The sequence below is a fragment of the Lathamus discolor genome, chromosome 4 (genome assembly GCF_037157495.1).
Source record: "Lathamus discolor isolate bLatDis1 chromosome 4, bLatDis1.hap1, whole genome shotgun sequence".
Classification (NCBI taxonomy): domain Eukaryota; kingdom Metazoa; phylum Chordata; class Aves; order Psittaciformes; family Psittacidae; genus Lathamus; species Lathamus discolor.
Window position 1 is genome coordinate 15,197,555 of NC_088887.1, and position 24,038 is coordinate 15,221,592.

At 36.3% G+C, this 24,038-nt stretch overlaps 1 long non-coding RNA gene across 1 annotated transcript; it reads right to left on the bottom strand.

Annotated features, from left to right (window-relative positions):
* Window positions 1-6,291: 6,291 nt before the first annotated feature.
* Window positions 6,292-18,785, bottom strand: LOC136012568 (uncharacterized). Its single transcript, XR_010611824.1, has 4 exons — window positions 18,700-18,785; window positions 16,458-16,610; window positions 12,998-13,184; window positions 6,292-6,727 (listed from the first exon to the last, which is right to left on the bottom strand). It is a non-coding gene; the product is annotated as an uncharacterized LOC136012568 (long non-coding RNA).
* Window positions 18,786-24,038: the final 5,253 nt, after the last annotated feature.

The following is a 24,038-nucleotide window of genomic DNA, read 5'->3' on the forward strand; positions in this document are numbered from 1 at the left end:
TGTTCCCAGGCTGGAAGTCAAAACACAGTGCTGCACCAGCTACTAAACTGCTACCGGTGAGCCCAGGACACTTATATACTCAATTTCTCTTTTGAAAACAAACTCACATATGCATTCACTATGCATGTAGGCCAGGTCTACTGGCGGCTGGTGGAGCTGGTCTGACAAGGGGAAGAGCGGTTTTAGTAGGATGCTTGCCAGACTGGTCAAGGATGCTTTAAACAAGATGTGTTGGGGGAGGGGGGCATCATTCCATCCCAGCACACCCAGTCAGTTGCCAGCACCTATAATAAATGCTCAGAGCAATGCAGGGTTATTTCAGCTGCTCCAGTCAAAGAGCTGGCTTCATTTAGAGCTCGGCTCAGATGCCTCTATACAAACGCCCATAGTATGGGGAACAAACAAGAGGAATTAGAGATGTGTGCATGTCTACCAGAGTATGATATAATAGGCATCATAGAAACATGGCAGGATGGGTCCTATGACAGGAGTGTGGAATGGAATGTTACAGGCTCTTTAGAAAAGACAGGCCCAGCAAACAGGGAGGCGGAGTTGCTATTCATGTTAGGGATAAGCTGGAGAGTATGGAACTCTGCGTGGGGACAGGTGAGCAGTTTACAGAGAGTTTGTGGGTCAGGGTTAAAGGGAGAACAGTGATGGGGGACATTACTAAGACATACTAAGGCACATGAAAAACAACAAGGTGCTTGGTGACAGCCAGCATGGCTTCACTACGGGGAAATCCTGCCTGATCAATTTGGTGGCCTTCTGTGATGGGGCTATGGAACTGATGGACAAGGGTAGAGCAGCTGATGTCATCTACCTGGACTTGTGCAAAGCATTCAACACTGTCCCACATGACATCCTTGTCTCTAAATTGGAGAGACATCAATTTGATAGATGGACCACTCGGTGGATAAAGAACTGGCTGGGTGGCCGCACACTGAGTTGTGGTCAATGGCTCAATGTCCAGCTGAAGACCAGTAACAAGTAGTGTCCCTCAGGTATCAGTGTTGGGATCGGTCTTGTTCAACATCTTTGTCGGTGACATAGGCAGTGGGATTGAGTGCGCCCTCGACAAGTTTGCCGATGACACCAAGCTGTGTAGTTCGGTTGATACGCTGGGGGGAAGGGATGCCATCCAGAGGGACCTTGACATGTTTGTGAGGTGGGCTGATACCAACCTTATGAAGTTCAACCACGACAAGTGCAAGGTCCTACACCTGGGTCGGAGCAATCCCAGGCACAGCTATAGGTTGGGTAGAGAAGAGATTCAAAGCAGGCCTGCAGAGAAGGATTGGGGGGTGTTAGTTGATGAGAAGCTTAACATGAGCCAGCTTCAGTGTGCACTGGCAGCCCAGAAAGCCAGCCGCATCTTGGGCTGCATCAAAAGGAGTGTGATCAGCAGGTCGAAGGAGGTGATCCTGCCCCTCTGCTCTGCTCTTGTGAGACCTCACCTGGAGTATTGTGTGCAGTTCTGGTGTCCTCAACATAAAAAGGACATGGAACTGCTGGAACAAGTCCAGAGGAGGGCCACGAGGATGATCAGGGGACTGGAGCACCTCCCGTATGAAGACAGGCTGAGAAAGTTGGGGCTGTTCAGCCTGGAGAAGAGAAGGCTGCATGGAGACCTCATAGCAGCCTTCCAGTATCTGAAGGAGGGCTATAGGGATACTGGGGATGGACTGTTCATTAGGGACTGTAGTGACAGGACAAGGAGTAACAGGTTAAAACTTAAACAGGGGAAGTTTAGATTGGATATAAGGAAGAAATTCTTTCCTGTTAGGGTGGTGAGGCACTGGAATGGGTTTCCCTGGGAGGCTGTGAATGCTTCATCCCCAGTGGTGTTCAAGGCCAGGTTGGATGAAGCCTTGGGTGAGATGGTTTAGTGTGAGGTGTCGCTGCCCATTGCAGGTGGGTTGGACCTAGATGATCTTGAGGTCCTTTCCAACCCTAACTATTCTATGATTCTATGATTCTAAATTTATTATTCTAACAAGTGGATAGAAGATGCAGCAAAAATGTCACTGAAAACTGGTGATATCAATCATATCCCATGTCCCTAATCTTCTACCCAAGCAATCTGCATCTTTTTCCTTGAGTAATTCTGTCTTTAGCTCAGTCTTTGGTGAATACTGTGGTAAAAGTTCTAGCAGTTAAATATACTAGTCTGTGAAGCTACCTGTTTGCCTTTCAGGCATCCCATGAAACATAGAACATTTGTGCCCATTTCTTCAATGATGTTTCTACTTGGAACATGCAAGCCTCCTTCATACCTCTAAACAACATTCCTCCATCAGTAACAGTTTGTTGCTAGTATCCCAGTAAGACAGCTAGTTTCAAACTATCGAGTACATCACATGTCTCAGCCTGTGTAGTCAATAGATGAGGACCATGTGATTTCAAAGCCTTTTTTACTTTCCTACTTGCTTAATTCCTCTTTTGGTTGAATAGTTTCTCCTTTCTTCTGTTAGTCTCCTACAGTCTAGGACTGGACTTGACCAAAGCAAAAACATGTTTAGTCATATCTTCCTCAACCCAACAGTGATGATTTACTTTACATTACTGTAAATCAAACCTACATGCATAAATTCTTGACCATTTATAGCAATACACCCTTTTAAACTATTGTGATACTGGTTTATCTGGCAAAATTATATCGTATATACCTGTAGAAACTATTGGACCTATACTTTGTTCCATACAGTCAGATATTGAGAAATGACCAATGGAAACAATCTTTAAGGCTTATTACAGTACTTATTTGAATGAAAGTGCAAAAAGAGTCATCCACAGGAATTATCTAGCTGTTCTTCATAGACAATTGCACACATTATCTAAAAGCAACTGATACAAACAGTATTCCATTTCCAAATTGATGTAGTAGATATGGCCCATTGCTCAAGGTGCTGTATCTCAATTAGCTTGAAGGACAAGTTTAGCAAATGAACCCAATTAAATCTAGTTTTTATTAGTAACAACCTTGTCTGTCCATTGCCATATTCTAAATGTGAAGGTTTTTTTGCAAATGTTCATGACATGGAAAAGCCCAAGACAAGAGACAAATATTTCTGAGGTTATAAAATGCCAGTATAATTTTTTGTATCACAGAATATGTGAATGAAAACGTTGTGGTGAAACATTGCACAAAGAGTTTGCTGAATCTTGAGTAATGAGAAATTAACTGTAAGCAATACAAGAGCTGGGTGCTTGCTTAAATAAACAGTTAAGACTTACTTAGCCCCCTATTACCATCTCCCTTTTTTTCTTAACGGAAGTCTATTGTTTCTCAGCACCTGGTTCTGTTAGATCCTTGAGCCTTGTTCAGTTACACTATAGTTACTCCAGCAATAAAATGTACCTTTCGAGGTCTCAATAGCTTTATGGGGTTACTAATTGATCTCTGTTCCTTTCCATGACTCTCAATTAAAAACAAACAAGCCACTACTTGTTTTTCTGCTCCTATTTACCTCTGTCAGGAAAGATTTTTAAACTTCTGAAAATGTGGATGTTTGCTCTAAACAAGTGCCCATAAGTTCAGGTCCATTCTTACACTGACCTGAACTTTCTCAGCCTAATGGGAAAAGAGTCAGATATGGCCAAAGATTTAGATTTAGCTCTCTCCAGCCCATACCATCTGTACTAAACTACCCTAGGGAGACTCTTGCATTTTTGATTCAGAGCTAGACAGCATTAAAAAAGTTTATTATTTTTCAGTGTTAAGAAAGAAAACATGAGATAAGATTCTATTGGTATTTCAGGCAAAACAATGGGTAAAGTGAGCCACAGTACAAACTCTGGATCTTTGTGTTTTATCCAAACTCAGTCATGCCTGGTCTTAAAACCAAGGCCTCAATCTCTGCCCCAGTTTCACAGTGAAAAATAATCTGAAAATCTTCTTTCATTTCCCTTGTTCCCAGATACTCATATTTTATACATTTGTGCCCACTGTTTTCTTAAAAACAGGTGATCTGGAATTCAGTTACTCAAAGTTCCCTATTTTCTTTCATCTGACGAAATTCCTCAGATACCAAGGTAGTAGTACCATGCTGTGGGAAGTAAGGAGGCAAAGACCTATGAACTTCACCTAGATATGCGGACTTCCCATCTCTCCCACCTGTAAAATTGTCAGTTCTCAAGCTGCAGGTCACAGATGAGAGATGGGGAAGAGCTCTGGTGAGCAATTACTGATAGTAACTTTCTCCTGTTGCTTTATTCCCTCGTTCTACAATGCAAAATACTGGCAGAGGCTGGGATTAGCTCTAGGCAGATAGATTTGGGCAGTTTAGATACCTTTGTGATCTTAAAATGCTTCCATTACCTGCAGTTAGCTGACAACCTACTATGAGAGGATGTACTAAACACCATGTGTTATCATTAAAGGTTTCCAGTATGTTCATTTTTCCCCTTTAATCTAGAAGGTTACTCTCACAGATGATGCACAGACCAACCTCTTTGCTTACCAGTAAAATTAACTATCAGCCTTTAGCTGATGACTGCTTGCTTTCTAGTACCCAGAGCTACAATAACATGGCTATTTTGGGATCTTCTGCACAGGATGGAGGACAAGGGAACAAAGGTATAAAAATTCGGTGGCGTTTTCAGTTTGAATTTCTGATGGTCACTGTTTTGCTCATAATCTGATTTGATTTGCTGTTTCTTTTGCTGAATGGCATGAAAAAACAATGAAGCTCAGCCCTAACATGAGGAAGGAACTTGTGGTAGAGGAGTTTTTTTTAATACTTCAAGTGTTCACAAATATTGGAGGAAATTGTTACCTGTTACAACAGCAAACCCTAAGGACAGAAGGAATCCCTCTACTCCTTTCCTCTGCTAAGGGATAAACTGTTTAACCTCTCATGTTCAAGAATCATTTTGAATACTCAGATATTCAAGTAATTGCCAGAGTGGATATAAGTACTACAAATTGCTTTTAAAGAAAGGAGAGAATTTTTAAAGTCAAAAAAGTTGAACATTAGGGATTGTGAAACACAGTGATACAAGAAGAAAGTGAGCAGGATTCTTCACAGTAGCTTTCAGAAAGAAGCCGACAGTTGCTTATAACAGCATATATCACTTATTTTTTGTGAGGAAAACTAATGTGAAAACTCTGTACAAATGACACTCAGACACAAAGCTGGTGGTTTCTGAGCTCAAAATGTTTTGCTGCACAGAGCAACAAAAGGCAGCAGCTGGACTTCACTGAGGTTGTCACACAGTGCACAGCTCTATTAGGCACAAAAAGGAAGCTCTGAGGGGGTTAAAAGTCAATCGCAAGGCCTGGGACCAGTGCCAATAAACTTGTACCTGGCCAGACTTAAATTAAATTTTAGCTGCCAACTGTACATTTTCAGATCTCCAGAGGAAGCTGGTTCTTCATGTGTGTGAAGCAGACAGAGGCAGCTGTTGAAATGGAAACCATTGCATCAAACAACTTGGGAACTGATTGAATTTCAAATTGGACTTTCTTATCCCTTGATTTTTGCTTCAGAATGCATTGAGGGGATGCAGGTGGCTGATAAACAGAAATGTATCACTCAGAGAAGAGGTTAAAAACCCCTTCCAAACAAGCAAGAATTTTGTCTTTTGGGTAGGAAAAAAAAAGGTCAACAAATTCAACAATGAGATATAGAGCCAGGCTCTTATTATGTGTAAATCAGAGAAGCTGCTTTCATTTACACCATCATTAATAAACTAAGGCCTAGATTTCTCAGTTAAGCCAGTGTAAACTTAATAGAATAATGTATTAACTTTGAATATAATTATATAAAAATCATATCCCAATATTATTTCAAGCCTAGATTTACAGCTGGACTTGAAATATGTGCATATATGTCATATATATATATATATGTACGTGTATTGCCTATTAGGAAGAATGAATAGTCATTTTTTAAACCTGCTCACAAACACAATAGAAAGCATGTTAACATTTCCAAGTCTGACACTGCACGGGAAGAATCCATAGAATTAGAGTTATTCCCGTATTATGAAGAAAGTGCTGGGTCACACCCTATGTTTTCCTCCCCACAAGATTTCAGATAATACTGATGTGGGGTCCTCAGGTGGCATGGTTTCTTTTAGCATCAGTGGGACCTACATTCCATTTACACCAGTGAAGAATTTAGTTTAGCATGTTCATTCAACTGAGCGTAAGATATAAATGCACTGTCACCACTGCTGGTCTCAGTGCCTGCTTCTAGTTCCTATATAGGAAAGAGAAAACGTATATTTTGTGTGACAATTCTTCAACTGAAACACATTCAAAAAGATACAGAGAGACAGAATAAAGAAAATATTTAATACTCAAATAACAAGTAAACTCAAAGTGTAACAAAATTTACTATGATTCTTCCTTGTGTAATAGTTATTCATGGTAATGTACGCAGTTAATAGTTGCTCAGCCTTCATCTTAACTAGAAGCAGGATATTAGAGTGAGCTTACCCTCATATGGTGTCGTCACCAACAGTAACAATAAAAACATACATAACATCGTAGAAAACTATGTACAGAAAATACATCCTGTGTTTCCCAAGAGCCCTTTTCATAGTGAGTGCTCATCTGAATTTGCCATCACTGATGGCGACGTGCTGTAAACCATACTGGTGATCCAAGGTCTTTAACGATTTTCCACTGGTACCATAATAAAAATATTATCTGATATAAACCACAAGCTGAAATCCACTTCCTTTTCTTTTTTCCTTGAAATGTCTTTTTCAGTGAGCTCTGAAACACAAATGAAGGGAAGACACAGGTTAAAATCTAGAAAATCTTTACAAAACCAAATATACTGTAGCTGCATAGCTCTAGTGATAGCAACGCAGCAGGATCATACAACATATTCTCCTTTCCTGACCATTTACAAGATGGAGGTAGAAAAATAAAGCAAGAGTTCCTAGCCATCATTAGTTTGTGAAGTATCACAGACTGTCTTTCTCTAAATCAAAGAGAAAAGGCTCATGAAAAAATGTCTGTCTTGGTACTCCTTGGCTCTGTGTCACCACATTACAATACTAGGAGTTTCACAAACATAAGCCAAAAAGGGAGGTAGAGAGGGAAGAAGAAAGGAATAGAATAAAAGCTATATTTTTCTTAAATGATTACATGCTTTTACAACTTGGATCTATAAATTCTCTGGGACATCTGAGGAATAGAAAGATGAGATACCCAAGCACTGCCTACTAATGACTTGCTTAGAAGGCTCTGGATTACATGCCTGCAGGGGGTCATTCCCCCGGTGCCCAAAGTAAGGGTGAGACAAGGTTGGTGTTGGCAGCTGCATTTCCTTCAGGAGAGATTGTTGTACAGGAGACAGACACAGAAGTGAGGTACCTCCTCCATTCTTAGTGGGATTGGTCACAACTCAGTCAGGCTTCTCAGTGTCAAACACACACCAGATTTCTCTCCCAGGAAGTACATTTAGCCTGGAGATACACTGAAAAGCTGTTTTTTTAAATGGGCTATGCTTACTTACGTGAACATGTCTCATCCATTAATGATAGTATTATTATCACAGTAAGTGTGAGATTTTAACTTTTTTTATTATGAGGGAAGTAAATAGGTGCATATTGACGAGTCCTTCCCCCAACCTATAAGCTTTGCCATAGCATATTCAATACAAGTAGAAAATGTGATTATGGAGTGAAGCATAAACAGTTCCTGACTTGCTAAAGATTAAAATAATGAGATTTAAAATATAAGAATTGCCATTTTAAAATACCAATGGCCTTCTCTCTTGTGCCAAGTGCATCTCATGTCTCTGTATTAATTGGGAGACAAAAATATCTGGTAAAGTGTTAATTTTACCTAATGACCTTACTGTTTAAAAAAGAAGTAAATTTTATCAGGTCAGTCTCATTCATAATGTACCTGTCTTTCACAGTCCAGGTAGGTAAATTCAGCCTAAGCTAGATCAAAAAATAATGGCACCAGTAAAGAAAAAAATAAATTAGAATAAGTGACCTTGTATAACTTTAAGACCTGTTTGACTTTCAGGTAAAATCAAAAAACTTCTCTAGAGTGAGCACTCATTTTTATATTAAGCTTATTTTTAGCCTCAGTAGAACAGTGATATACTGTTCTCCGAGGAATAAGAAACAACCATCACGGTTAACTTAATAGGGAATTTGACTTTGAATTTATTTCCTATTTAAGCTTAAGAATTTTTCACAAAGACTGGAGTGTTTTGGGCTATTTTTAAAGAACAAACATGTTCATACCCTGTCTACAAACTAAAAAGCACTCTGTGACAGTTGAATTAAATCCTCTTTGAGGTGGCAAAATGGAACCTCAAGTACAGTACTGCCCTGGCATAATATCATCGCACAGTTCTAAGCCCTTTGTTCTTTCTAAGCCTACTTCGAAAAAGGAAGAAAGAAAGGATGTACATGTGATATAATGGGGATTTTTCTTTGGTTGTAGTTTTTCTTTCTTCCTTTCTTCGTGATTTATATGAGTGCATAGGAAAATATACAATAGTCAGAGACCAGAAAACTTCTCTATAGTAATTCTCTCTTTTTTTTTTTTCCCTTTCCTTTTTTCTCCCTAACATATATATAATTTTTTCCCTCTCCAGATGTTTTTCAACCCCCTATTGAAACTACTGTGTTTTGGGGTTTGTTGCTTGGGATTTTTTTTCAGTGCCTTCATAATACTTTAAATGTTTCAGTCTCCATAGCTGCAAAGAAATAACTTAAGAATGCAAGGTGACCTGTTTCGTAATCAAAAGAAAACTGATAGAAATTCATTGCTCTTGAAATAAAGATATGTAATTTCCAAACCTTAACAATACAGGTAGGTGATATTTCAAAAAAGAAATACTTCACGTGTGTCATCAAGACCACCTGATACACAATTATGACATTATCTAATTTGGAATGTATTTAATTTGCAGTTTACAGCCATATATAAGTTTATTTCTCATTATAACAAAGTGGACATATTATCAGCAAATCTTAAAAGGGCATACATAGTGCAGACTAATCTCACCTCTTTCAAGACAAATTCGATTAAATTTTGGTCCTAAGAAGTCAACAGGAATCTTGGTACTTTGCAAAATAGGTCTAACCATGATCATTTATAATGGATATTCATATTGCTGTATTCCTAAATGTCCCAGTTTCATTACCTTACACAATAGTTTGGAGATATCTTGTGGTTTAAAGTGGTGATTTTTTTACCTTGTAATGTTACTGCTATTAATTTTATGTACCATTCCACATTGTAAGATAAAGTATTTTGGAAGCTTTTCTTAAGCTATGGTTTTATCAGAGGCCAGTCATTTAGGATATAGTGCTGTAAATGAAAAAGATTAAATTGGTGTTTTACAGCTATAAGTTACTAGAGAACAATTTTCTCTTTACAGTGATGTGTTTTCATTGGCATTTTAATAAAAGGTGATTATCTAAAGACAGAATACTAAATAGGGTTTGCGAACTAGGTATTTTTTCTGCTCTTCACTCATTAATTTATCACTTGTTGAAGTACAAGTAATATGCAACTTGGAAACTTAATAATTTGCATTGGATCTGAACCGAAGAACACTAAACCCAGTGTTTTTTTTTTTTACCATACTGGTAATCTTACAGCAAATAATAAAAATACCTTGAGTTAAATTTTAACTGTAATGGAAAGGTTTAAGTCTGAATTCAGTAGGTAGGTTTACAAATACCTGTTTATCCAAAATAAGATATATAGGAATATATGTGAAAAAGCATACTGGCTTTCACAAAAGACTCTGTGATGGAACAAAATCAGGTCCTTGGAGTATTGGGCCAAACCTTTAATTCAAAAATCTCTCTTTTATTTTTCCTTAACAATTATTTTAATAAAATCCACTACTCTTTGTTTGCATTTAAAAATTTTACTTGGTGTTTTCACTTGCTGTAGATGCCATCTCATACTAATTGTAATTCTAGCTTAGTAGGCACTAGACATTGCAAAACCTACAAGAACAAAATGTCCCTTTGGGTCATGAGCAATTTATGGTAAAGTGACACAAAATGGTGAGTTTCTGAGAGAGAATTAGTTTGTACCCCACCAATAACTGTTTCAAACCAGATGCCTGTGCTGCAATATATCATACTCAAAGTATCTATAGGACCTACTATCTCTGAATTCTAAAATTTACTGCAGTTCTGTGGTGGATGGTTACTTATAAATTATTCCGTTACCAGACCCTTTTTCAGTACCATGGAGAGTAGGAGGTCCTGACTTCTCTAGATCGGTTTCTTTTCATTCTGGTCCAAACCATGATAGTATTTAAAATATATATGTAATAACTAGTAACTATTAGATGTACTGAAGAGAATTCAGGGAAAAGAAACAAAGTTGACAGAATTTTAGAAGGCATAATCTACAAAGATACTTTCAAACATGAATTTAAGGTTGAAAATGAAATATTATAAGATTAGTCTTTGAAAAGAAAACAAATCTGTACAGAGGAGAGCTATATACTGTTTACCATGTCTATTAGGTGTAGGACAAGAAGAATCAGTTTAATTTGCAGTGTGTACATTTTACATCAAATATTAGCACAAATATTCTAACTACAAGTGAAGTTATATTGCTTGGCAGAGGTAGCAGAATGATAACTGGTATGGGTTTTTAAGAAAGTGTTGGTCAGGAATTGCATAGGGTCTGTTACATTTTACCTAATGGTAGGAAGGTAGAGGTCTCACGTCACTTTAATTCTAAACTGGTAACAGTGAAAGTCGACTTTTTTTGAAGCCCAAAATTATGCATTTCAAAATGCCTTGATTTCTAAACCATGTTGAGTGCCTAGCCTATTATAATCATATTCACAGAAAGTTATTCAAGTCACCTATCCAAAATGGAAACACTCAGACTCATCTGTCACTGTCTTGACTTTATAATGAAGGAAAACAAAGTCAGATAATAACAACTAAAAAAAAATAAATAAACAAGATCACTGATACATGCAGATGAGCTTTGTGAAAACCAGGAGGCCACAATGCCAGGATATGGCCACATTTAGATTCTGAAACATAGATGTTTACTGAAACTCATCCAAACACATGGAGATTGCATTTGTTAATATAAATTTCCAGTGTTTCCCTTGAAGTTCTAAATAAAGGATATTTAACGTAGATGAAAACATTTATTAAACTTAAAATATACTATTTCACTGCAGGATCATACATCTTCAATCAATTTCTATTACTTACGATAACTTGTATACAGCACAACCTATTTGGAACTATGTAGAGGTGACCTAGTAAGAGTGAAAACCAGTAACTACCAACTCTAATCCCAGAGAGATAAGAGTTAAGGACCAACTTAATTCAAAAGTTAAGGACCAAGATAGTTCTAATGAGTGATTTATAGAAGTATCAAATGGAAAGAAGTATTACTATTTCCAACTATTCCTAAAAAAATTAATGATCCAAAAAAGAAACATGTAAAACAGGTAATCATTTGTTAATTGATCTGCTACCAGTATTGTAAGAAACATTGAGCAATACATCTGCTACAGAACCTTGAGAATATAGTTGTTGGTTAAGCTGTACCTTGGGATAAACTGCAGAGATGAACATCCAAATATTTATTACAGGAATGGAAAGTGTTGACAGCTCATTAGTGAGCTAAATATACATTCACTGTGAACTTAGAGATACCTGCACACGCTTCAAGATCTGTGAATATGACTAAGACCCCACCAGATAATCCACCACAGTGCCTGCTCTGGAAAGCTTTGTTCTTTCTAAGAGAAAAACAATACATAGTGTGAACTATAATTTCCTTCAACTGAAAAATGAAAAAATAAAAAACTTTGATGAAGACAGGCATGAATGTGCTGTGAGACTGCAAATCATCACTTTCAGAGGGTTGGCTGGATAGATATTTTTGTCCTTTGTTTTCCTGAACTCATTAAAGGTCATTAAAATCCATTTTGCACACTGGCATGCATAAGCTTTACTTTATATTTCTCAAGGCTCAGACCACCTTAATTTCTGTAAATGGCAGAAAAGCATAAAGGGTGTCCTAGGAAGTAACATGCAAATGTTCATGCTATATGTTTCAACATCAGTCTTTGGCATGCTTTTAAAGCTCACTGCTTCTTCACAAATACAATAGGATCTGAACATGGGGTGGTAAAAAGGGAAGAAAAGAGGAAAGAAATACTGAGTGGTTCGAGTGTACATTCAATGGGTTATTTTTCCCACGTATAGCAAACAGAAACTGCAGAAGGCTTTAATGACTTTTAGTGTCTGCATTATACCTTTATTGTGTGACTGTGCAGAAGACGTTTTGTACAGGGAATGGTATCTGAACAAACAAAAGGCATGCAGCATGAGAATGCTCTGGAATTTCAAAGAGGTTGAAGAAATTAAAAAGGTAAAGACCCTATATGATTGACCAACTCAGCCATTCTACATCTCTTAAACATACCAAACTAGAGCACATTAATCAACCAGGGAACAGGTGAAAATGATACCTTGGATAAATTTCTAGCCAGAATTGATGGCTGTGGAGGAATCTAGTTTTATGGCCTATATTAGCAATAATAAATGATTTCAGCATTCAGGAAAATATGACAGAATTTAGTGGTCTATCATTAACTTCATTTTCAACTAGGTAAATTCTATCCCCATTGAGTCTGAGTTGGAATACAGAAAAAGGCTGCCAGATGCTGGACCTGATTTAAAGCAAATACTTTACAGAAGCAGCATTCACAGGGAAAATGCTTTTCATATCAGTCTTTAGATGTAACTGATCAGAAGGAGGGGAAATGACACAGAAATTATTGTGATCACCCAAAATACTGGGAGGAGGAACAAACTGTCTTGAGTTGCACTAGTGTAAATGGTGTGTGAAAAAAGAACCATGTTGTCATTACATAGCTCATAACAGTTACCTGATCTTGGCATACACATATCACAACAGAAATCAGCAAGAGCAGAAATCAGCAACATAAAAAAGGGCATCTAATAAACAGGGGAAGTTCAGGTTAGATACAAGGAGGAAGTTCTTTACTGTGAGGATGGTGAGGCGCTGGAATGGGTTGCCCAGGGAAGTTGTGAATGCTCCATCCCTGGTGGTGTTCAAGGCCAGGCTGGACAGTCATGGGTGACATGGTTTAGTGTGAGGTGTCCCCACCCATGGCAGGGGGTTGGAACTAGATGATCTTAAGGTCCTTCCCAGCTCAAGCCATTCTATGATTCTATGATAAAAAAAAAAAAAAAGTTAATGTTTTCATAGAATATATATAAATATATTCTTCCTTTTACCCTTGTGAGGCCCAAGGACAAGAAACAAACATTCAGAGTGAAGAATATTAATTAAGAACCTAGTTTTTAAGCTTTCAGATTTGGACTAATCCATTGAAGCCCTTAGCCATTATCTAAAGGTACAGTAGGGAAGAAATCCATTTGATCTGAGGACATTCTTTGTAGTTTGCCTTTGCTTTTGGAAGCAGAAGTTACCAGACTCTTGGGGAGGCTTCAGTTCAAAACATGCAGCATAGCTGTAGTCTCAATTACATAGGGAATGGGACGAGGAAAGGTGTCACAACAAGAGCCTGAAAATTATTTCAGTGAGACTTCAATGCATATCTAACTGCATTTCTATTAAAGAGCAATTTCAGAAATTGAGGCTAGATTTTTAGCTCTTCATTGACAGAAACTTCTCCTTTGCCAATTACCTCTGTATTAAAGTTTCACTTTTACTCCTTCCTTCAATGACACTGGTGAATGTGAATGAGCTATATATACTCCTGATAGGCACAGCTACCTCTGCCATCAGCTGTAGGCTGTTTTTCAATTTTGTTTTTCTCTCCTGTTTTATATTCTTTTGGTCTTTTTTCATTAGGTTGAGTAATGTGTAGGCCAGAAAAATGCGTGTGGTATGATGAGACTTGTACCCTGTATTTGGTAGTTGTTTATTAATACTTTCAGGTTATTATATGTTCTTTTTTTCTTCTTTTTCAGAGACATAAAGCCCACAAATTTGCTTGTTGCTACTAAAGCTCAGCTTACTTTGACAAGAAGAGTAAAATCTATACAGCCTTTGACAAAACACATACTTTGCTGGCATGTGTTGGCACACATATTTTTCACTCCACAATTTAGAGAAAATAAGTTATCCAAAATTTTGGATACAATTACCTGTTGTTTAGGATGTACCATAACTACACTGTAGAAAACAATGAGCTAAAGCTTTTTCTCACTACACCTTTCAGAACCTGTAAATGACGAATGAAAAATGTTCCCAGTTCTTTTTTTTATTTCCTTTATAATATTAATTGGGAAATGGCCAATTAAATATGCCTCTCTGTCTGTGGGAAAATATTTTCATCTTATCCACCTTGACAGATGGAGTACACCAAACGAACACCTGAGTCTTTTCAAAACTCTACCAAAGGAAAATGTAAACTCCTTTTACTGTGAGAAACTAAAACCAGAAGAAAGCAAGCTGAAGATGGATAAGAACTTTTTATTTTTTACTATATTCTTTATTAATACTCTTTGAGGGGAAACATTTTACTAAAGATAGAGCCATATAGAAGACAGGATGATACAAAGAGATAGTAAGGAAATTATTTTGCTTCTATGTGTTCAGAAGAGTTGAAGGCATCTGGATGAAAGTATTGCTGTGTTAATGTAAGCATAGGGAATCAAACTGAATGAATATATAAACTGCATTTTTTTTTAACTCAGTGAATTTACCAAAGATTCAATACGGCATGCCTTAAAAGTCTTTTTGGTTTTATGTAATTCTTGATATTTTTTTTAACTAATCAACACTTATGAGAAGGAAAATAAAGAAGCAAAATAAATTTGGATGAAGAAATCCCTTTTCTTTTCAGAAACTTTCTCTAACTGGTCTTACCATGTAATAGCTGCTTAATATCCGCACAGGAACAGGTCCATCTGTGCTGAAGGTCTGCAGAATACCTGCCTACCCCTAATACCAGAGTACTTTCACAGTGACTTAAAGGCACAGATGTTTGGTTGTACAACCTCTGATTCCTGTAAGTACTTAAAGCCGAATTATGCACAGCAAAAGCAATCAAACCACAGCTAAAATGAACAGCAAATGCCTGCATAGTATATGACAAACTCATAAGTTGAAGTTTCTTCAAATATGATGTTTTATCATCACAACCAGCTATCACATCTGCAAAAATTAATGATTCTTGGAAATAAATCACTAATATATAGAAGGTCAACATTCCTTAAATGCACAGTTCAACTTGTTATAACTGTTGTAAGCCACAGTGAAAATGAATTTTCTGATAGAGGTCCTAGGAAAAGTAAGGAGCAGAGCAGTTCTTAATTTGCTATAAGATATTATAGAACATGTCTGGCTTTTCTAGAAGAACAGGCTTAGATTAACTCCAAATGTAGCATTGTGGGCTAGGCAGTCTGTTTCAATTTGGTAATTTTCTATGATCTTTTGTTTAGAGTGGACGAGATGTCTGTTGTTCTGTTAAGAATTAACTTCGTAATTGCTTAAAAAAGTACTTAGCATACCAAGGCCATATGTGTGCCACAGGTGCATTTTAACTGCTTTTTGTAAATGTCTATAATTAATGACTAAGATTCTGGATATTTAGCCTACTCTATTAGAAAGAAGGGTCGGGGGGGAAAGAAATATTAACATCTGCATTTGCTAAAGTATCAGACCAATGCTTTATGTATTGTAACCTAAGATTTGTATACATATAAAAAAATGAATTAAATCTGAATAGTCAGAGAGAATTAGCAGGGAAAATGAAAGTTAGGTAGAGGCAGAGTTTGGTACTTTGGTAACACAAACCATGAAATCATAAGGGTTTTCTGATTCTCATGCTTATTTAAGTGTGTGTAGTTTTGTAGGAGGTGCTCACACTCACATGGCAGTAGTTTACCCTTTTTTTTTAATTAGAAAAATATCAAAACCAGTAGTTAGAAACAGGCAGGAAAAGTATTAGAAAATTAACTCAACTTTCCAATTCAGATTTTTGTAGTCAACCCATCTAAAAAGATATACAAATCAAGTGTTTACTGTAAACCAAAAATGATTCAATATTTCTTCCCCTTTCACATACTTTCTATAGATTTTCTCTGTTTAAATACACGCAGCAGGTGTGTATTAACAAGCATTTAAGCTCTGTCGCACAACAGGTCTATGAAAGTATTCTGCTGGATATAGACACTGAGAAAAGCTTCTCTGCTTCCAATGTAGAGTCCTACCTTTCCCCCCAGAACGAATCTAGAAGAAAAAAACTTGAACTGTCCAATAGCGTATTGTAGGTATGTGTAAATATTATTCATTAATGTCACAAAAGAGGCAATCTGCTTCTCTGGAAGAGTAAGGAAGGTGAAAATTCCTGTTGAAAGGCAGGCATGAAGAAGAATACTAAGCTGAACAGTCATTTCTCCATCAGACACTCACAGTTCTCCAACAGCAGAGAAAAACTTTCCCATGTTTGTCCTACTTCATTTTTTTTTACCTGTGGTACTGTTCACTTCTATATTCAGGGAAAAACTATAATTTTAGTTGACGTAGGAAAAGATATTTAGGATTAGATGTTCCTTTTGATGCCTTGAGCTCAGTTTTCATCTGATGGGCTTCCTTTACTGTCTTTTTGTCTGAAGGACTGAACCTAAAAAAAAATAAATTTGTACACGAGCTTCAGAAGCAAAATCTAATTTTTTTTTCTGAATCTATTATAAACTATTTTCTTCCAGGCTTCAGTTTTTAATGACTTATCTTTACAAAACAAAGAAAAAAGCTTGCATATAGAACCTAATTTGGGGGTTTTCCTGACTTCTGGATATTTTCCTTTGCTACTCTAGTTGCTTTGCTACTCTAAATTACACCTAATATCCCCAGAAAGTGAAAATTTCCATTAATAGTTTAAACACATATTTGATGCTTTTGGATCTACCGAACTTAATCTGTTTTAACCTTGAGAATGATGCATGTACAAGTGAATGACAATGCCAGTTTCGCAGAAACAAAAACCAAAAGCCATCAGAATCTATGAAAAGGCTTTTATCAGCTTCAGAATACTAGATCAGATATCAGGACAGCAACAGAACCAAGAATTACACAACTCAGGCAAGGCAAAAAAGCAAGCAGAAATACACTCACAGACTGAGATTCAATTATGGTAATGCCTTATATGGAGGAGCATGTATGAGGAAGAGTGACAGCCTCTTATATCTCTCAACCTCATTAATCTTTTCTTTGCAAAGAGATAGGTGGGCTTATAATAAGATGAGTGTAGAATACTGCTTTTCTGATTAAACAGTTGCTCTTTTATGCATGATTACAAAAGGTGGAAATGACTAAGAATCAAGACATACGTTCTGGGGGGCTTATTTTGGGATGGATTTTTTTATTTAACATATTATTATTTGTAATATTACTTACCTTAAAATATACCCCAAGCTTTCAAATATTGTGCAATATAAAAATACATATTCTGATACTAGAAAACATTTTTGTGGTTTAAAAGAAATTTTCAGGTCATCATTCAAAAGAAGTTACACATTGGTTCACCTTTCTGAGTTTCACTTTCATCTTAAACTGAAGATCAGAAACTCAAGGTATGTGGCCAGACATAATTATTACCTTAAGGAGTTCATATGGCTTATAAGGGTCAATGCAAGATTAAAAAATGATCAAGGGTACCACAACAGAATGCAGTACAGTTACATATGTGTCTGGCTCTTTCTCATTCTTAAAAACTTCTGGGGAAAATACAGAGTTATATGTAAGTTTGCTCAAATATATCTGATATATTCTGTTTGTCTCTCTTTACAAATTCTGTAAGATCCCTTTCATCAGGTTCTGTATTAATTCCTTCTGTTATTACAATAAAAGTTACTTACTTAGCAAAACAATATATTATGACAACAGGAATATCACTGGCTCTGTGATTTGTTGCCCAGTGGTGGCTAAAACTTCCTTAACTGGCATATCTGTTTTGAGAAATAAATATACTATTGTAGTAGCAGAAGGAAGCACAAGATGAACAGTAGAAATATTGAACAAATCATTCTAAAAATAAAGCTCTATCGTCAATCAATACCTTTTAACTCATCAGTGATCTTATATCTTTAATAAATTATTGTTTTTATAAACTGACTGGCTTTTGTTGTTACAGGTTTTTAAATTTATGCTACTCAAAGCCTGTACTTATCACAATAGAATTAGGTTTATGCTTGACATTTTAAATGCCAGGCATGAAAACAGAAATAATATGGATTAATATATACCTTATGATAATTTGAACTTCAAATGCAGAGAGTCCTGTCAAAAGCATATACCATGGAACTCCTTATCTGTCGTAACACAGTGTAATTTACTCGTCCAATTCACTTTGAACATCATGGGCTTTTGTTTGTAAAATATGATCTCAAAACCACAGTGACACAAAAAGTGAACAGTAGTTTTGTATGAGTTTTTCAGCACACAGTAGTATACACAAAGCAGTGATACTTTCTCATATTTAATATATATTTTGAGGGTTAAAGGAATAATAGGCAAGCTTTACCTTCTTGATATATATGACAATCACATTTTATATCACTAATTCAGAATGAGGTATATGAGCAGTAAGACCACTCTCTTCATCACTCCAAAATACTGAAATAAAACTAGACCTGGAAAGAACTCTGTAAATTGATTCTTCCCCTTCCCCTCTCTAAAAGAAGGATTATATCAAAATTAGAATAAACTTTTACCTCAAAATGAAAAGAGCAGAATGTTTTTTTCTAGAGCTGCTTCTTCTCAGCAATCCCTGTGTTTTGATTCTCTGCCTAGAAAAGTTTTTCCCTTCTGGTCTTAATGATGAAAAGAACTTCATGTTTCCAGTAAGTTGAATCTAAAACAGGGAATGGAAATGCCACATGGGCTCTTATCATTCTTCCTGAAAAATGTTTAACAAGTAGCTGACTGGAAACACTTGCTGCTTTATCTACTTTATATCTTATTTAGTTCCAAAACAGGAAACCATCTCTAATTTTTAGGAGGAAGATTACACTGGTTAATTCTATTGCTGGAACTGTCTGAAGGTTTTTGGTTTTACAAGTATAAATCTTTATGTTTTTTCTGTATATACTAAATGAAGCATTGGCTTGGAGATAGATGGATTTTTAGGTTCTTACTTTAAACAAACCTTTCTGCGTAAACATGGCTTCTTTCTGCCCACTTGGACAACAGCCAAAGTCATACACAAAAATGTCAGTTCCTTAAACTGGGAAGTGTATTAGAGTATCCAAACAATAGTCAGACTAGCTGTATATTAAGAAATCTTCCGAAAGTGTAAAACTATGTTAAGGGTTAAGTTAGATACAGCACAGAAAACAAGCAGTTAAACTTATTAACTGTATTGTTTTTTTCGGTTTGTCACCCCCTTAACTACTAGTGGAGCCTAATACACAGTGTACAAGACTGAGCAGGTAGCACTGGCTCATTCTTGCAGCTGCTTTTCAGCTGAAAAATCCTAACATTTATTAGAGTTATCAGAAAATCTTAGAAAGAAAGCCTAGAGGAGCTGGAGGATCATGTCCTTGAATTAAGGGCTTTGATTTGCACAGATACTTGTGCCACCAGTACAAGAGCTTTCAGATTTTGAAACCTGTTAAAACCTTAATGACTGAAGATTACATGAGCTGCCAGTCCCACTTTGTCCTTTTTCTGTTCTAGAAAACTCTACAAAAGGTGCTGCTTTGGCTTCTCCTTAGCTTATGGCATCTTTATAATTCTGTGCTCTTCCTTTCATCCTTGTTACCTAATCAAAATACTGCAAAAATAAAATACAAATAATTTTGATTTTACATGCATCTGGATGCTCAAATCTCATGTCTGTATCTTTCTAAATTCATAAGGACAAAAAAGGGTGTCGGATAAAGAATTATAAGGGACAAAAGAAGGGAACCTACCTATATCATTTCCACCAAGCAGTCACTTTATTTCTGTATGAAAATAGGGCTGCTTGATACATATTTTACAGAGGATGAAACTAAAAATCTCACCAGGGAGAAATTGCTTCAGTGTTTCTGAGTAGTAACATATTCAGAAATCAGGAATTACATATGGAAAAGCAATACACACTTTTGGCAGGTACCCTTTTCTGTGGTTACTGTTGGGAAGGGTCCTCTGAGAATAACTTTTTTAATTAGACGGATGAATATTCACTTATTAGTAAAACTATGGATTTTTTTATCATTATCATTATCATTATCAGTAGTAGTAGTAGCAGTAGTACTATGGCAATACATCCACCCTGCTGCAGATATGCATACTTGTGTCAGGGATTTATTAGGCATCTTTTAAAGGATTTAAATTTAAGATGTGTGTGAGTAAACTAAAGAAAAAGTGCTTTGTGACAAACTTTGTTCTAAAAGCTTCTAGCAGGGTACTCACTGTTTTGTTTCCAATTGAGAAAAATAAGATACATATTTATACTGAAGAATAAATAACAAGCCATAGCTGAGTTGTTTGTTTTCCCCTCCTTCTGCCATCTTCAGATTTTTACATATCTAAACAACATCACTATTAACCCAATAACTCCAGTATGAAAAATGTTCAGACCACTAAGCAACTATGTTAAGCACCAGCTTGCATGCACTGACTACCACTGGCAAGACTGAGCTATTAAAATTTATGAAGGAAGTGGGTATAATTTGTACATGCACCTCTAAATCCCTAATAAGTGGTCATGAACAAGGATTTAGCTGTTTAAATTACTGCAAAGTGCAAATCAAATTTTAATCCATGATTAATTGCATCTTAAATATTACATCTGCAAGCCCATAGTTATAACTTAAATTGAAAATAAATGTTTTCAGCAGTTTGGACCACAGAGTAAAACTCGATATTCAGTGCTCTAAGCATTTAGTCTAGCCAGGTCCTGTACAGAGTAACCATTTAAAATCACCTGAAATAATTAGGGAAGCAGTTATATGTATGCCATACCATGGAAAGTCTTCTAGTGAAAACAGCGGGGTTTTTAAGAGGGTTAAAGCACTAATATGTACAGAAAAGTATACACTTAGATCATCAGTTCATCAGCCAAACAAAGGTGAAAATACCTCATGATTTAATCTTAATTTGCAAAGGTTCAAACAATGACAAATGATCAGCTGAGCATCAGGTTTCCTAAAAATGGTAAGATTATAGTAGGATTATGCCATGAAGTTGAACACCTCAGGTTCTGGGATGCAGTGCAACACAGTCTCTGCTGACCTATACTCCACATAATTAGGACCAATAACAACTACAGGATTTGGGATGGAACTCAATAGTTTTATTTTCACTGGACCTCAATATAGAGTTCCTAAGAACTTCCACATGAAGAACACAAGAAAGTTCTGAGGTTCACTGCCTGGGCAAATCAGTAAGACACATGCCACATATCTGGAGATCAATAACACTGTATTGGACCAGTAGCACTATGTATCATTAATGAATCTCAGTATACACACTCATACAGTGTATGTATATATCAATATACTATATGTGTTACATATGTATATACTAACATGTATTGTGCATATGTTGTGCCACTGTATTTCATATTCATAGATACATATGTGCACAGTGCCTCCCCTTGAACACTTTGTGCATTACATGTACACAGAACATACTGATTATCAGTTCAGCATGATTCAGTAACATCTACATGAATAAGGAAATGAAGCAGACTGTGCTACAAGCAAAGCCACAAAGCCATGACTTTCAAAGAAAAAGACTTTGACAACACACTCAGAAGGGTCCTAAGAGAGATAATTAAAAGAAAGATCTTGCAAGTGTAGCCTGGCAAACACAGGTTTGTAGTTCAAGAAAGGAATATGGATTAGAACATTCAGTAAATGCTCAGATTCAAGACCAATGGAGAGCAGCTACAGAACTGGGAAGGAAATGCTCCTTGAGGTTTTGTGTTGGATTAGTCCTGATACTGGAGAGGTAGGTCACCAAACATGAAAGCTATTTGAGCATGGGAGAGCAAAACTAGCATTAACTATGAAGACAACCTAGGACTCTATGTAGCCCAGGATTGGGAAGCCGATTTTAGTTTAGAAATTAGCTTTAGGACACGAATGACAAGGCAGCATCATTTTTAGAATACGAAAATGCCTTTGGTCAGTTTAGACAGATAATCTGTCTATTTAATGCTTTATTAAAAACTTTATCCTCTTAAAGTCCTTACTGCCAATTAGTGTCAATTAACATGAATTTAATCAGCCTTCTTCTGCTCGCAGTACAATGCCGTAAAAGCAATGTAATTCTAGTAATTTCAATGTGATTTATACTAGCATAAATGAGACAAGAATGAGCCTTAATAGGTGCGCATTTAAGTGTATGTTCTTAAACCACAGTTTATAATGTGCCCCAACATAGGTAACAAAATTCCTATGGGGCACATTTGTGATCATAAGCTAGTCTTTTACTCTAAGTTAGTCCAAATGATTAGCTTATCCCCCAAAACCTTGCAGGCAACTCTAAAGAGGATAATATTTTACAGCAGCTTTAATTATGTGTAAACTAAATATAGAACTGCATTAGTAATTCTGAAAATAACTTAATTTGGTTAAAGTATCCAATCATGTCTCATAAAATAAAAGAAAATATAGATCAGTAGGCATATTACAATAGTGCTGGTAGCATGGCAAGGGTCACCCCTGGGACACTCACTCAAAATAAACTGAGCATTCTCTAGTGGGTAGTAACCTATGTTCATTAGATCTGGAATATGTATAAGATTTATTGGAATTATAATGTATATGTATGAGATAAATGCTTAAAAGCAAAAGACCTGTAAGAATCGGCATGCATGTTAGGAGGAGCTATCCCCCACGCATCTGGCACCATAATAAATAATGCCTGCTTTTTAATACTATGTTGGTGTTAAGGAATTTCATTCTCTTGACTTCCAGCGGCAACCTGACTGGAGATTTGCAAGATGAGGTGCTTACAAAGTAGATAACCTAGAAATCTAAAATTTTTATACTGGAGCATTTAAATAAATAGACTAAAAACCTCATTAGAAAACCTTGGGAAATGTCAATAATCTGTTTTCAACACAAGTATGTTTACTCCAAAAGTTTAAAAGTATGTATAAAGAGAAAAATTCCTTGTTTTAAACAATTCTTTTATCAAATCTTGTTTCAGTTCAAATTCTTCCTTTTATTTTTTATGTAGTCCTCAGAATATCACAATCTCTGAGTAAATCTGGGGGTTCAGTTCATCAAAAAGAGAAAACGTGACACGAATGATAGAAACTATTGGAGAAAATAATAAATTGGGAAAAGAGAAAAATTATCCAAAGAAATTAAAGTGAAAAGTTATGACAAGAGAACAAACTCTGGAAACATTGCAGTCCTGCATGAAATGTACTACAATTTTAGTTGTTTGGGGTTTATTTTTCCATAATAAGAACAATCAGCCATTGGAATAATCTCCGCAGGTAAGTGATGGATTTCCCAACATTGGACAATTTTAAGGTGTGGCTGGCCAGGGTGCTGAGCCATCTTGTCTATACTAAGCTTTTGCCAGGAAAGCTGGGACCAGAGGATCCTTGAGGTCCCTTCCAACCTGGTACTCTATGACTCTGAAATGACAAACTCTAGGTGCCCCATATAGTTGGCAGTTCCGTAAATAGACTGTGCAACAGTTCCCTGTCTATCTCAAAGGTGCTAAGTGCAGGTGCAATCATTAAAATATTTGAAGCCTCTGTGTGTTTTGTAAGGCTTGTTAGAGAAGTGACACAAGAAAAATAAGATTATTTTATGTAGACTTCATACACAGGACTACATACAATAAGACTGAATACTAAATGAAAATGGTGTATGAAGAAAAGTGAATGTTACACCTCCTACTGTGTGCATATAACCAAAGCAAAGATGCAAGAACATGTCATGCTTCTAACCTAAAGCTTGACATTCCAGCTTTGGCACTTCTTTATATAATTATGAAATTATTAACCTCCCAATAAATTAAATCTGATTAAAACAGAGAAAGTCTAAAAGGAAAAACTTATCACCTTCCTCTCTATTTTTCTGTTAGCAATTTGAAGGCT